The sequence below is a fragment of the Scyliorhinus torazame genome, chromosome 2 (assembly GCF_047496885.1).
Source record: "Scyliorhinus torazame isolate Kashiwa2021f chromosome 2, sScyTor2.1, whole genome shotgun sequence".
Lineage (NCBI taxonomy): Eukaryota > Metazoa > Chordata > Chondrichthyes > Carcharhiniformes > Scyliorhinidae > Scyliorhinus > Scyliorhinus torazame.
This window is the reverse complement of record NC_092708.1, coordinates 378591124-378607513: the sequence shown is the minus strand read 5'-3', so window position 1 is coordinate 378607513 and position 16390 is coordinate 378591124. Positions and strand designations below refer to the sequence as shown.

Here is a 16390-nt window from a genome sequence, read left to right as displayed (position 1 = left end):
CAAGCCGGTCATCCTGGGTGGTGACTTCAACTGCATCATCGATGCGGCTGGACGATCCAGCAAAGCCGACAGCAAACTAGACGCTACGTCCAGACTCCTGATGGAAACGGTAAAAGACGCCAAGCTGCTCGACGTCTGCAGCAACCCTGCAGACGGCGCGCAGCGTAGATACACATGGTCACGGCCAGACGGGTCCGTCCGCTCCAGGATAGACTTCTTTTTTGTGTCCCGAGCTTTCACGGTCAGGTCCACCGACGTAACGCCGGTGTTCTTCTCTGACCACTGCCTCCTACTGGCCGACTGCCACCTGCAGGAAGACCAGGGGGTAGGCAGGGGGACGTGGAAGCTAAATGTAAAACTGCTGACCCCTGAGAACATCGAGGAACTCAGGAGGGATTACAAAGGTTGGAGAACCGAGAAACCCCTCTTTGAGGCCCCACATCTCTGGTGGGAAGCAATCAAGGGGAATATCAAGAGGTTTTTCATCCTCAAGGGCGTTCAAAAGGTGAGAGAGAGACGAGGGGTCATGTCCAGGCTCCAGAAAAGTATGCAAAATTTGCTCCAGCTGCAGTCGATGGGGGTGGATGTCAAGGAGGATCTCCAAGAGGTGAAGAGCCAGCAAGCCTCGCTCTACACCTCGGAGGCCTCCAAGGTTATCTTCCGTTCCAGAGTCCGCTCCGTGGAGCAGGACGAAAAGTGCTCACGCTTCTTCTTCCAAAAGGTGCACAGAGACACCTCTGTGATCAGCAGCCTGAAGGAAGAAGATGGCTCTGAAAAGTCATCGCAGTCTGACATCCTGAGGATCAGCCAATCCTTTTATGCCGGACTGTATGACCTGAAGCCAACAGATAGCACTGTTTCCCAGACCTTCCTGTCGACTATCACGGAGGTCATAGGCGACAGCGAGCTGGAAAACCTGGACAAACCACTAACTCTGGACGAGCTGACAAAGGCCGCCAAGTCCTTCGAGACGAGTAAAACTCCCGGAAGCGACGGCTTACCGGTTGAGTTGTATTCGGCTCTGTGGGACTGGATGGGCCCAGACCTGCTGGAAGTGTACGAGAGTATGCTTCTGGAAGGCAGCATGTCAGAGTCCATGAGGAAAGGCATCATCACCCTCATCTACAAACAGAAGGGGGAAAGGGAAGAAATTCGAAATTGGCGACCCATTTCACTGTTGAATGTGGACTACAAAATTCTAGCAAAGGTCATCGCCAATCGGGTCAGGTCTGCTCTGGAGTCGGTGATCCACCCTGACCAGACCTGTGCTGTACCCGGCAGGAAGATCTCTGATAGCCTCGCGCTACTCAGGGATACGATCGCCTACGTGCAGGACAGGGGGGTGGACACTTGCCTCATCAGCCTTGACCAGGAGAAGGCATTTGACAGAATATCGCACACCTACATGATGGATGTGCTCTCCAAAATGGGGTTTGGGGAGGGAATTCGCAATTGGATCAAACTGCTCTACACAAACAAATATAGCGCAGTCTCAATCAATGGGTGGGAATCAGAAAAGTTCCAGATCAGATCTGGAGTCAGGCAGGGCTGCCCTCTCTCCTCTGCCCTTTTTGTGTGCTGCATAGAACCCTTTGCCGAGTCCATCAGGAGGGATCCGGGTATAAGAGGAGTGACGATCCCAGGCAGTGGAGGCATGCAAGTCAAGGCCTCCCTGTACATGGACGACGTTGCCGTCTTCTGCTCGGATCCTGCGTCTGTACGCAGGCTCTTAACCACCTGCGACCAGTTTGAACTGGCCTCTGGAGCCAAGGTAAACCGGGGCAAGAGCGAGGCCATGTTCTTTGGGAACTAGGCCGACCGGTCCTTTGTCCCCTTCACTGTCAGGTCAGATTACCTGAAGGTGCTGGGGATATGGTTCGGAGCTGCTGGGGCGTGCACCAAAAACTGGGAGGAGCGCCTAGGAAAGGTAAGACAGAAACTGGGCTGGTGGGAGCAACGCTCCCTCTCCATTGCGGGCAAAACCCTGGTCATCAGGTGTGAGGTACTCTCGGTGCTACTGTACGTGGCGCAGGTCTGGCCCATAACCCGACCCTACGCCACAGCAGTCACCCGGGCCATCTTCAAATTTATCTGGCGATCCAAGATGGACCGTGTCCGAAGGGACACCACGTACAAACCTCTGGAGAAGGGAGGGCGGAACGTACCCAACGCCTCCCTCATCCTGTTGGCCACCTTTGTGTCCAGCTGCATCAAGCTGTGCGTGGACCCCCAGTATGCAAACACCAAGTGTCACTACATACTGAGGTTCTACCTGTCCCCGGTGTTGCGAAGGATGGGCCTGGCCTCATTGCCGCGGAACGCTCCAAGTAGTTGGACCGTACCGTACCACCTGTCCTTTGTGGAAAAGTTTTTGAAGGAAAACACCTTTGACCACAAGGCAATGAAGCAGTGGTCAGCACGTAATGTCCTCGAGGCCCTCAGGGAAAAGGAGACCGTGGAGGACGTTGGATGGTTCCCTGAGCAGACTGCCAGAGTCATCTGGCAGAACGCCTCATCACCAGAACTTTCAAACAAGCACCAAGACCTAGCTTGGCTGGTGGTGAGAAAGGCCCTCCCTGTCAGATTCTTCATGCACACCCGAAGGCTCTGCACCAATGCACGCTGCCCTCGGAGTGGCTGTGGCGGAAATGAGACGGTCACACACCTCCTTGTGGAATGTGCCTTTGCAAAGAAGGTCTGGAGAGAGATGCAGTGGTATTTGTCAAGGTTTATCCCAAACAGATCTGTGACACAGGACTCTGTGCTCTACGGACTGTTTCCAGGGACACACACCGAGACAAATATCAACTGCTGCTGGAAGGTCATCAACTCGGTAAAAGACGCTCTTTGGTCTGCCCGAAACTTGCTGATCTTCCAGTGCAAAGAATTGTCCTCGACCGAGTGTTGCAGACTGGCACATTCCAAGGTCCAGGACTACGTGCTGAGGGACGCACTCAAGCTTGGGGCAGCTGCCGCCAAGGCGCAATGGGGAAAGACCACTGTGTAAAGTCTTTCCAGCAAATGTACACCGAGGGGCGCGTAACAGTGTAAAGCCCCTCGGTCTGGGCAACCAACACTCCAATGTATAAAACAAACATGACAATGTAAATATTTAAGAAGGAATTGTAATGTAAAGAGTGATATGTGTATGACAATATCAAAATTGAATGAAAGAAAGTCAAGGCAACATGTAACCCTGCCGGAAATGTACAGTCAAGACAATTTGAAATGTTTCTGTAATGCTCATGATAAATTTTTATGAATAAAGTATATTTTTTTGAAAAAAAAAAAAAAAAAAAAATCTGTTCTTATCAGTTTAATATCTGATACGTCCCTTATCTGGGGACCATATATTAAATTGATTTTTGGAGCAGGGAGATGGAATAGGGGCTTGCTCCGTCCACTCCACGCATCGACCTGGTATTGCAGTATCTCCAGCAACGGTGCACACCACCCCTTCATGGGGAATTTCAAACTCAAAAAACAGCTCAAACACATACAAATATACACTTTATTCACAGTTCTTCCAGCACACAACAAAATGCTTCGGCAACTGGCTGCTGCTACTCACCTTCTACCTGGCCCCGGGGGTGTCATGAAGAATGACCAAACGCATCTTACAAGCACAACAGCGAAAGGGAACTCATTCGAAATTGACCACCCATTTCACTCTTCAATGTGCATTACTCGGCTTCTCGGCCTTTTGCCTAACATCAAGTGTAGTCTCATTTGATCGAGGGAAGCTGAGGATTTCCATGTCTATTGTGGATTGGACAACTCGGAGGGATTGAAGTCGTCAAAGAAGAAACGTTTGGAGCTTGGCTGCTATTGGTGGATCTACATGCTGGCCTAAACCTCGGGTTTAGGCCTAACGCCGATACAGTTTCACACCCAACGTACGAGCTATGGATGCAGCTGCATCCCGACCACCAGGCTGGGGCGTGCGAAACACTGTCCGAGTCACAGTGAAGAAAACGGATGGAGAGTCACCTTTGGACCGGAAACACTTCGTGAAGAAGGTGCTGCTCGAGTGCTGTGGGTTTAAAGCAACAGAGATCTTCTGCTTGCAAAACTTCCCCAAGAATGGTTTCTTTGATGTCACCTTCAAGAGCGTCGCAGCGTGCATCAAATTCTTGAACGTCTTCAAGGAAAAAGGTAACCAGAGTCCCTTGTCGATCCTGACTGCGGAACCTCTGTTTACGCTACCGGCACAGCGAAATCGGGTTGTTACACTGCACACGTACAACCCCCACGTCCCTGTATCTGATGTGCTCACGTTCCTCGCCAGGTACGCTGAGCTGAAAAGTGACAGCGTGCAAGTGAAAGACACCTTCGGCATCTGGACAAGTGAGCACCAGGTCAAGGTGACCCTAAGAACGGACAGCAACGGAGCCATCCTGCATCCCCCCTCCAATTTCGCTATTGGAGTAAATCGTGGCTACCTCTACTACGTGGGACAGCCACGTGTATGCCACACCTGTGGCAAAACGGGGCATGTTGCCGCAAACTGCAGTGTGACCTTCTGCAAGAACTGCAGGCAGGAGGGACACATGACTAAGGACTGCAAAGAAGACAAGTGCTGCAACCTGTGTGGGGAGGCCGGCCATCTTTACAGGGCCTGCCTGAAACGCGGGGCGACATACGCTCAAATCATCAGCAGCGGAGTTAAAAAGGCGACCAGAGAGGAGGTGCATACACCCTCCACCGAAAAAGACACCACGGCTCAGAATGAGGAAAAGCAACAAAAGGGCCCCCAACAAAAAGTGGAGGCCCCAGCACCTCCTGACAACCCAGCCCCATCTGATGAGGAACACTCAATGGAAGAGGAAGAGGATGGGACAAAGAATAAAGAGCCCTGGGAAACCGTGAACAGGGACAAACGAAAGAGAAAACAAAAAAACAAACTGAAGAACCCCCTGAGGGGTAGTGGCAAAAAGCGACACCTCTCAGCCGGCGCACTTAGTGCCGACACCTCATCCGATGAGGGAAAACAGGACAAGAATCGGCCTCAGATAAAGAGGCAAAGCACCAACCTGGAACGGAAGGCACAGACCCCCCAGACCACCGACCGGGAAGAAAACAAGGTCACAGACCAACCCCCGATAGCAACGAGCAGCAACAACCCAGGTGAAGACCGGCCTGCAACCCCAACACCTACTGACTGCCACGACAAACCCCAGGGCTACACCACCCCCCCAATGCATCTGCATCAAAATCACGGGGCCAGTACGGACCAGAACAGTTTTCTCAGCCCTGCAACTGTGCTAAAGTTTGCGAGCACCACCGGCATGCTGGGGAACATTCAACAGCTGGAACAGCCAACTGTATAGACTCTGGACTCTTGAGACTGGTAAATCTATCCTTTTATAATGGGTTTAAAAATTGCATCCATAAATGTGCGAAGCATCAAAGACACTTCGCGGTGTGTAGCCACACTCAACTATTTGGCAAATTTAAAAGCTGACCTACTGTTCCTGCAGGAGTGCGGAATTCCGCACCTCAGCAACTACAGGCGCTGGTCGAGCTGGTGGTCCCACGGGCCATCCATCTGGTCAGGAGGAAACGACTGCCGCTCCTCCGGCCTGGGTATTCTGCTGCGGGGAGGTAACTTCACCATCTCCGACGTTAAGGAGGTGGTGGGCGGGCGCCTCCTCGTAGCAGACGTGAAATACAAAAACACCCCTCTCAGACTTATTAATGTGTACGCCCCGGCCGTAAAAAGTGAGCGGCTGGCAGTTCTTCAGCAACTCCCACTGCTGTTGGCCACCTCCAAGCCGGTCATCCTGGGTGGTGACTTCAACTGCATCATCGATGCGGCTGGACGATCCAGCAAAGCCGACAGCAAACTGGATGCTACGTCCAGACTCCTGATGGAAACGGTAAAAGACGCCAAGCTGCTCGACGTCTGCAGCAACCCTGCAGACGGCGCGCAGCGTAGATACACATGGTCACGGCCAGACGGGTCCGTCCGCTCCAGGATAGACTTCTTTTTTGTGTCCCGAGCTTTCACGGTCAGGTCCACCGACGTAACGCCGGTGTTCTTCTCTGACCACTGCCTCCTACTGGCCGACTGCCACCTGCAGGAAGACCAGGGGGTAGGCAGGGGGACGTGGAAGCTAAATGTAAAACTGCTGACCCCTGAGAACATCGAGGAACTCAGGAGGGATTACAAAGGTTGGAGAACCGTGAAACCCCTCTTTGAGGCCCCACATCTCTGGTGGGAAGCAATCAAGGGGAATATCAAGAGGTTTTTCATCCTCAAGGGGGTTCAAAAGGTGAGAGAGAGACGAGGGGTCATGTCCAGGCTCCAGAAAAGTATGCAAAATTTGCTCCAGCTGCAGTCGATGGGGGTGGATGTCAAGGAGGATCTCCAAGAGGTGAAGAGCCAGCAAGCCTCGCTCTACACCTCGGAGGCCTCCAAGGTTATCTTCCGTTCCAGAGTCCGCTCCGTGGAGCAGGACGAAAAGTGCTCACGCTTCTTCTTCCAAAAGGTGCACAGAGAGACCTCTGTGATCAGCAGCCTGAAGGAAGAAGATGGCTCTGAAAAGTCATCGCAGTCTGACATCCTGAGGATCAGCCAATCCTTTTATGCCGGACTGTATGACCTGAAGCCAACAGATAGCACTGTTTCCCAGACCTTCCTGTCGACTATCACGGAGGTCATAGGCGACAGCGAGCTGGAAAACCTGGACAAACCACTAACTCTGGACGAGCTGACAAAGGCCGCCAAGTCCTTCGAGACGAGTAAAACTCCCGGAAGCGACGGCTTACCGGTTGAGTTGTATTCGGCTCTGTGGGACTGAATCGGCCCAGACCTGCTGGAAGTGTACGAGAGTATGCTTCTGGAAGGCAGCATGTCAGAGTCCATGAGGAAAGGCATCATCACCCTCATCTACAAGCAGAAGGGGGAAAGGGAAGAAATTCGAAATTGGCGACCCATTTCACTGTTGAATGTGGACTACAAAATACTAGCAAAGGTCATCGCCAATCGGGTCAAGTCTGCTCTGGAGTCGGTGGTCCACCCTGACCAGACCTGTGCTGTACCCGGCAGAAAGATCTCTGATAGCCTCGCGCTACTCAGGGATACGATCGCCTACGTGCAGGACAGGGGGGTGGACACTTGCCTCATCAGCCTTGACCAGGAGAAGGCTTTTGACAGAATATCGCACACCTACATGGGGATGTCCCGGAGGACTGGAGAATAGCCAATGTTGTTCCTCTGTTTAAGAAGGGTGGCAGGGATAATCCCGGGAACTACAGGCCGGTGAGCCTTACTTCAGTGGTAGGGAAATTACTGGAGAGAATTCTTCGAGACAGGATCTACTCCCATTTGGAAGCAAATGGACGTATTAGTGAGAGGCAGCACGGTTTTGTGAAGGGGAGGTCGTGTCTCACTAACTTGATAGAGTTTTTCGAGGAGGTCACTAAGATGATTGATGCAGGTAGGGCAGTAGATGTTGTCTATATGGACTTCAGTAAGGCCTTTGACAAGGTCCCTCATGGTAGACTAGTACAAAAGGTGAAGTCACACGGGATCAGGGGTGAACTGGCAAGGTGGATACAGAACTGGCTAGGCCATAGAAGGCAGAGGGTAGCAATGGAGGGATGCTTTTCTAATTGGAGGGCTGTGACCAGTGGTGTTCCACAGGGATCAGTGCTGGGACCTTTGCTCTTTGTAGTATATATAAATGATTTGGAGGAAAATGTAACTGGTCTGATTAGTAAGTTTGCAGACGACACAAAGGTTGGTGGAATTGCGGATAGCGATGAGGACTGTCTGAGGATACAGCAGGATTTAGATTGTCTGGAGACTTGGGCGGAGAGATGGCAGATGGAGTTTAACCTGGACAAATGTGAGGTAATGCATTTTGGAAGGGCTAATGCAGGTAGGGAATATACAGTGAATGGTAGAACCCTCAAGAGTATTGAAAGTCAAAGAGATCTAGGAGTACAGGTCCACAGATCACTGAAAGGGGCTACACAGGTGGAGAAGGTAGTCAAGAAGGCATACGGCATGCTTGCCTTCATTGGCCGGGGCATTGAGTATAAGAATTGGCAAGTCATGTTGCAGCTGTATAGAACCTTAGTTAGGCCACACTTGGAGTATAGTGTTCAATTCTGGTCGCCACACTACCAGAAGGATGTGGAGGCTTTAGAGAGGGTGCAGAAGAGATTTACCAGAATGTTGCCTGGTATGGAGGGCATAAGCTATGAGGAGCGATTGAATAAACTCGGTTTGTTCTCACTGGAACGAAGGAGGTTGAGGGGAGACCTGATAGAGGTATACAAAATTATGAGGGGCATAGACAGAGTGGATAGTCAGAGGCTTTTCCCCAGGGTAGAGGGGTCAATTACTAGGGGGCATAGGTTTAAGGTGAGAGGGGCAAAGTTTAGAGTAGATGTACGAGGCAAGTTTTTTACGCAGAGGGTAGTGGGTGCCTGGAACTCACTACCGGAGGAGGTAGTGGAGGCAGGGACGATAGGGACATTTAAGGGGCATCTTGACAAATATATGAATAGGATGGGAATAGAAGGATACGGACCCAGGAAGTGTAGAAGATTGTAGTTTAGTCGGGCAGTATGGTCGGCACGGGCTTGGAGGGCCGAAGGGCCTGTTCCTGTGCTGTACATTTCTTTGTTCTTTGTTCTTTGTACATGATGGATGTGCTCTCCAAAATGGGGTTTGGGGAGGGAATTCGCAATTGGATCAAACTGCTCTACACAAACATCTATAGCGCAGTCTCAATCAATGGGTGGGAATCAGAAAAGTTCCAGATCAAATCTGGAGTCAGGCAGGGCTGCCCTCTCTCCTCTGCCCTTTTTGTGTGCTGCATAGAACCTTTTGCCGAGTCCATCAGGACGGATCCGGGCATAAGAGGAGTGACGATCCCAGGCAGTGGAGGCATGCAAGTCAAGGCCTCCCTGTACATGGACGACGTTGCCGTCTTCTGCTCTGATCCTGCGTCTGTGCGCAGGCTCTTGACCACCTGCGACCAGTTTGAACTGGCCTCGGGAGCCAAGGTAAACCGTGGCAAGAGCGAGGCCATGTTCTTTGGGAACTGGGCCGACCGGTCCTTTGTCCCCTTCACTGTCAGGTCAGATTACCTGAAGGTGCTGGGGATATGGTTCGGAGCTGCTGGGGCGTGCACCAAAAACTGGGAGGAGCGCATAGGAAAGGTAAGACAGAAACTGGGCTGGTGGGAGCAACGCTCCCTCTCCATTGCGGGCAAAACCCTGGTCATCAGGTGTGAGGTACTCTCGGTGCTACTGTACGTGGCGCAGGTCTGGCCCAGAACCCGACCCTACGCCACAGCAGTCACCCGGGCCATCTTCAAATTTATCTGGCGATCCAAGATGGACCGTGTCCGAAGGGACACCGTGTACAAACCTCTGGAGAAGGGAGGGCGGAACGTACCCAACGCCTCCCTCATCCTGTTGGCCATCTTTGTGTCCAGCTGCATCAAGCTGTGCGTGGACCCCCAGTATGCAAACACCAAGTGTCACTACATACTGAGGTTCTACCTGTCCCCGGTGTTGCGAAGGATGGGCCTGGCCTCATTGCCGCGGAACGCTCCAAGTAGTTGGACCGTACCGTACCACCTGTCCTTTGTGGAAAGGTTTTTGAAGGAAAACACCTTTGACCACAAGGCAATGAAGCAGTGGTCAGCACGTAATGTCCTCGAGGCCCTCAGGGAAAAGGAGACCGTGGAGGACGTTGGATGGTTCCCTGAGCAGACTGCCAGAGTCATCTGGCAGAACGCCTCATCACCAGAACTTTCAAACAAGCACCAAGACCTAGCTTGGCTGGTGGTGAGAAGGGCCCTCCCTGTCAGATTCTTCATGCACACCCGAAGGCTCTGCACCAATGCACGCTGCCCTCGGAGTGGCTGTGGGGGAAATGAGACGGTCACACACCTCCTTGTGGAATGTGCCTTTGCAAAGAAGGTCTGGAGAGAGATGCAGTGGTATTTGTCAAGGTTTATCCCAAACAGATCTGTGACACAGGACTCTGTGCTCTACGGACTGTTTCCAGGGACACACACCGAGACAAATATCAACTGCTGCTGGAAGGTCATCAACTCGGTAAAAGACGCTCTTTGGTCTGCCCGAAACTTGATGATCTTCCAGTGCAAAGAATTGTCCTCGACCGAGTGTTGCAGACTGGCACATTCCAAGGTCCAGGACTACGTGCTGAGGGACGCACTCAAGCTTGGGGCAGCTGCCGCCAAGGCGCAATGGGGAAAGACCACTGTGTAAAGTCTTTCCAGCAAATGTACACCGAGGGGCGGGTAACAGTGTAAAGCCCCCTCGGTCTGGGCAACCAACACTCCAATGTATAAAACAAACATGCCACTGTAAATATTTAAGAAGGAATTGTAATGTAAAAAGTGATATGTGTACGACAATATCAAAATTGAATGGAAGAAAGTCAAGGCAACATGTAACCCTGCCGGAAATGTACAGTCAAGACAATTTGAAATGTTTCTGTAATGCTCATGATAAATTTTTATGAATAAAGTATATTTTTTTGAAAAAAAAAAAAAAAAAATCTGTTCTTATCAGTTTAATATCTGATACGTCCCTTATCTGGGGACCATATATTAAATTGATTTTTGGAGCAGGGAGATGGAATAGGGGCTTGCTCCGTCCACTCCATGCATCGACCTGGTATTGCAGTATCTCCAGCAACGGTGCACACCACCCCTTGATGGGGAATTTCAAACTCAAAAAACAGCTCAAACACATACAAATATACACTTTATTCAGTTCTTTCAGCACACAACAAAATGCTTCGGCAAGTGGCTGCTGCTACTCACCTTCTACCTGGCCCCGGTGTCATGAAGAATGACCAAACGCATCTTACAAGCACAACGGCGAAAGGGAACTCATTCGAAATTGACCACCCATTTCACTCTTGAATGTGCATTACTCGGCTTCTCGGCCTTTTGGCTAAGATCAAGTGTAGTCTCATTTGATTGAGAGAAGCTGAGGATTTCGATGTCGATTGTGGATTGGAGAACTCTGAGGGATTGAAGTCGTCAAAAGAGGAAACGTTTGGAGCTTTGCTGCTATTGGTGGATCTACATGCTGGCCTAAACCTCGGGTTTAGGCCTAACGCCGATACAGTTTCACACCCAACGTACGAGCTATGGATGCAGCTGCATCCCGACCACCAGGCTGGGGAGTGCGAAACACTGTCCGAGTCACAGTGAAGAAAACGGATGGAGAGTCACCTTTGGATCGGATACTCTTCGTGAAGCGGGTGCTGCTCGAGAGTTGTGGGTTTAAAGCAACAGAAATCTTCTGCTTGCAAAACTTCCCCAAGAATGGTTTCTTTGATGTCACCTTCAAGAGCGTCGCAGCGTGCATCAAATTCTTGAACGTCTTCAAGGAAAAAGGTAACCAGAGTCCCCTGTCGATCCTGACTGCGGAGCCTCTGTTTACGCTACCGGCACAGCAAAATCGGGTTGTTACACTGCACACGTACAACCCCCACGTCCCTGTGTCTGATGTGCTCATGTTCCTCGCCAGGTACGCTGAGCTGAAAAGTGACAGCGTGCAAGTGAAAGACACCTTCGGCATCTGGACAAGTGAGCACCAGGTCAAGGTGACCCTAAGAACGGACAGCAACGGAGCCATCCTGCATCCCCCCTCCAATTTCGCTATTGGAGTAAATCGTGGCTACCTCTACTACGTGGGACAGCCACGAGTATGCCACGCCTGTGGCAAAACGGGGCATGTTGCCGCAAACTGCAGTGTGACCTTCTGCAAGAACTGCAGGCAGGAGGGACACATGACTAAGGACTGCAAGGAAGACAAGTGCTGCACCCTGTGTGGGGAGGCCGGCCATCTTTACAGGGCCTGCCCGAACCGCGGGGCGACATATGCACAGATCATCAGCAGCGGAGTCAAAAAGGCGACCAGAGAGGAGGTGCATACACCCTCCACCGAAAAAGACACCACGGTTCAGAATGAGGAAAAGCAACAGAAGGGCCCCCAACAAAAAGAGGAGGCCCCAGCACCTCCTGACAACCCAGCCCCAGCCCCATCTGATGAGGAACACTCAATGGAAGAGGAAGAGGATGGGACAAAGAATAAAGAGCCCTGGGAAACCGTGAACAGGGACAAACGAAAGAGGAAACAAAAAAACAAACTGAAGAACCCCCTGAGGGGTAGTGGCAAAAAGCGACACCTCTCAGCCGGCGCACTTAGTGCCGACACCTCATCCGATGAGGGAAAACAGGGCAAGAATCGGCCTCAAATAAAGAGGCAACGCACGCAAAGCACCAACGTGGAACGGAAGGCACAGACCCCCCAGACTACCGACCGGGAAGAAAACAAGGTCACAGACCAACCCCCGATAGCAACGAGCAGCAACAACCCAGGTGAAGACCGGCCTGCAACCCCAACACCTACTGACTGCCACGACGAACCCCAGGGCTACACCACCCCCCCAATGCATCTGCATCCAAATCACGGGGCCAGTACGGACCAGAACAGTTTTCTCAGCCCTGCAACTGTGCTAAAGTTTGCGAGCACCACCGGCATGCTGGGGAACATTCAACAGCTGGAACAGCCAACTGTATAGACTCTGGACGCTTGAGACTGGTAAATCTACCTTTTTATAATGGGTTTAAAAATTGCATCCATAAATGTGCGAAGCAACAAAGATACTTCGCGGTGTGTAGCCACACTCAACTATTTGGCAAATGTAAAAGCTGACCTACTGTTCCTGCAGGAGTGGGGAATTCCGCACCTCAGCAACTACAGGCGCTGGTCGAGCTGGTGGTCCCACGGGCCATCCATCTGGTCAGGAGGGAACGACTGCCGCTCCTCCGGCCTGGGTATTCTGCTGCGGGGAGGCAACTTCACCATCTCCGACGTTAAGGAGGTGGTGGGCGGGCGCCTCCTCGTAGCAGACGTGAAATACAAAAACACCCCTCTCAGACTTATTAATGTGTACGCCCCGGCCGTAAAAAGTGAGCGGCTGGCAGTCCTTCAGCAACTCCCACTGCTGTTGGCCACCTCCAAGCCGGTCATCCTGGGTGGTGACTTCAACTGCATCATCGATGCGGCTGGACGATCCAGCAAAGCCGACAGCAAATTAGACGCTACGTCCAGACTCCTGATGGAAACGGTAAAAGACGCCAAGCTGCTCGACGTCTGCAGCAACCCTGCAGACGGCGCGCAGCGTAGATACACATGGTCACGGCCAGACGGGTCCGTCCGCTCCAGGATAGACTTCTTTTTTCTGTCCCGAGCTTTCACGGTCAGGTCCACCGACGTAACGCCGGTGTTCTTCTCTGACCACTGCCTCCTACTGGCCGACTGCCACCTGCAGGAAGACCAGGGGGTAGGCAGGGGGACGTGGAAGCTAAATGTAAAACTGCTGACCCCTGAGAACATCGAGGAACTCAGGAGGGATTACAAAGGTTGGAGAACCGTGAAACCCCTCTTTGAGGCCCCACATCTCTGATGGGAAGCAATCAAGGGGAATATCAAGAGGTTTTTCATCCTCAAGGGCGTTCAAAAGGTAAGAGAGAGATGAGGGGTCATGTCCAGGCTCCAGAAAAGTATACAAAATTTGCTCCAGCTGCAGTCGATGGGGGTGGATGTCAAGGAGGACCTCCAAGAGGTGAAGAGCCAGCAAGCCTCGCTCTGCACCTCGGAGGCCTCCAAGGTTATCTTCCGTTCCAGAGTCCGCTCCGTGTAGCAGGACGGAAAGTGCTCACGCTTCTTCTTCCAAAAGGTGCACAGAGAGACCTCTGTGATCAGCAGCCTGAAGGAAGAAGATGGCTCTGAAAAGTCATCGCAGTCTGACATCCTGAGGATCAGCCAATCCTTTTATGCCGGACTGTATGACCTGAAGCCAACAGATAGCACTGTTTCCCAGACTTTCCTGTCGACTATCACGGAGGTCATAGGCGACAGCGAGCTGGAAAACCTGGGCAAACCACTAACTCTGGACGAGCTGACGAAGGCCGTTAAGTCCTTCGAGACGAGCAAAACGCCCGGAAGCGACGGCTTACCGGTTGAGTTGTATTCGGCTCTGTGGGACTGGATCGGCCCAGACCTGCTGGAAGTGTACGAGAGTATGCTTCTGGAAGGCAGCATGTCAGAGTCCATGAGGAAAGGCATCATCACCCTCATCTACAAGCAGAAGGGGGAAAGGGAAGAAATTCGAAATTGGCGACCCATTTCACTGTTGAATGTGGACTACAAAATTCTAGCAAAGGTCATAGCCAATCGGGTCAGGTCTGTTCTGGAGTCGGTGATCCACCCTGACCAGACCTGTGCTGTACCCGGCAGGAAGATCTCTGATAGCCTCGCGCTACTCAGGGATACGATCGCCTACGTGCAGGACAGGGGGGTGGACACTTGCCTCATCAGCCTTGACCAGGAGAAGGCTTTTGACAGAATATCACACACCTACATGATGGATGTGCTCTCCAAAATGGGGTTTGGGGAGGGAATTCGCAATTGGATCAAACTGCTCTACACAAACATCTATAGCGCAGTCTCAATCAATGGGTGGGAATCAGAAAAGTTCCAGATCAAATCTGGAGTCAGGCAGGGCTGCCCTCTCTCCTCTGCCCTTTTTGTGTGCTGCATAGAACCTTTTGCCGAGTCCATCAGGAGGGATCCGGGCATAAGAGGAGTGACGATCCCAGGCAGTGGAGGCATGCAAGTCAAGGCCTCCCTGTACATGGACGACGTTGCCGTCTTCTGCTCGGATCCTGCGTCTGTACGCAGGCTCTTGACCACCTGCGACCAGTTTGAACTGGCCTCGGGAGCCAAGGTAAACCGGGGCAAGAGCGAGGCCATGTTCTTTGGGAACTGGGCCGACCGGTCCTTTGTCCCCTTCACTGTCAGGTCAGATTACCTGAAGGTGCTGGGGATATGGTTCGGAGCTGCTGGGGCGTGCACCAAAAACTGGGAGGAGCGCATAGGAAAGGTAAGACAGAAACTGGGCTGGTGGGAGCAACGCTCCCTCTCCATTGCGGGCAAAACCCTGGTCATCAGGTGTGAGGTACTCTCGGTGCTCCTGTACGTGGCGCAGGTCTGGCCCATAACCAGACCCTACGCCACAGCAGTCACCCGGGCCATCTTCAAATTTATCTGGCGATCCAAGATGGACCGTGTCCGAAGGGACACCATGTACAAACCTCTGGAGAAGGGAGGGCGGAATGTACCCAACGCCTCCCTCATCCTGTTGGCCATCTTTGTGTCCAGCTGCATCAAGCTGTGCGTGGACCCCCAGTATGCAAACACCAAGTGTCACTACATACGGAGGTTCTACCTGTCCCCGGTGTTACGAAGGATGGGCCTGGCTTCATTGCCGCGGAACGCTCCAAGTAATTGGACCGTGCCGTACCACCTATCCTTCGTGGAAAAGTTTTTGAAGGAAAACACCTTTGACCACAAGGCAATGAAGCAGTGGTCAGCACGTAATGTCCTCGAGGCCCTCAGGGAAAAGGAGACCGTGGAGGACGTTGGATGGTTCCCTGAGCAGACTGTCAGAGTCATCTGACAGAACGCCTCATCACCAGAACTTTCAAACAAGCACCAAGACCTAGCTTGGCTGGTGGTGAGATGGGCCCTCCCTGTCAGATTCTTCATGCACACCCGAAGGCTCTGCACCAATGCACGCTGCCCTCGGAGTGACTGTGGGGGAAATGAGACGGTCACACACCTCCTTGTGGAATGTGCCTTTGCAAAGAAGGTCTGGAGAGAGATGCAGTGGTATTTGTCAAGGTTTATCCCAAACAGATCTGTGACACAGGACTCTGTGCTCTACGGACTGTTTCCAGGGACACACACCGAGACAAATATCAACTGCTGCTGGAAGGTCATCAACTCGGTAAAAGACGCTCTTTGGTCTGCCCGAAACTTGCTGATCTTCCAGTGCAAAGAATTGTCCTCGACCGAGTGTTGCAGACTGGCACATTCCAAGGTCAATGACTACATGCTGAGGGACGCACTCAAGCTTGGGGCAGCAGCCGCCAAAGCGCAATGGGGAAAGACCACTGTGTAAGGTCTTCCCAGCAAATGTACACCGAGGGGCGGGTAACAGTGTAAACCCCCCTCGGTCTGGGCCACCAACACTCCAATGTATAAAATAAACATTAAAAAAAAATTTTTTGTGGGGGCTCGGGTCAAGCCAGGCTGGGGGTTAGCTATATTTGGCGTTGCAGAAGAACCGGGAGTGCAGGAGGCGAAAGAGGCCAACATTTGGCCTTTGCGTCCCTAGTAGCCCGGCGAAGGATTATACTTATGTGGAAGGAAGCGAAGCCCCCGGGCGTGGAGGCCTGGATAAACGACATGGCAGGGTTCATAAGATTGGAACGAATAAAATTTGCGTTGAGAGGATCGTTTCAGGGGTTCCCCA

At 52.1% G+C, this 16390-nt stretch overlaps 2 non-coding genes across 2 annotated transcripts; both read left to right on the top strand.

The window, feature by feature from the left end:
- Positions 1–3269: 3269 nt before the first annotated feature.
- On the top strand, positions 3270–3454 carry LOC140407958 (U2 spliceosomal RNA). The gene has a single exon (XR_011939914.1). It is a non-coding gene; the product is annotated as a U2 spliceosomal RNA (small nuclear RNA).
- Positions 3455–10520: 7066 nt separating this feature from the next.
- LOC140407954 (U2 spliceosomal RNA) lies at positions 10521–10702 on the top strand. Its single transcript, XR_011939910.1, has one exon. It is a non-coding gene; the product is annotated as a U2 spliceosomal RNA (small nuclear RNA).
- Positions 10703–16390: the final 5688 nt, after the last annotated feature.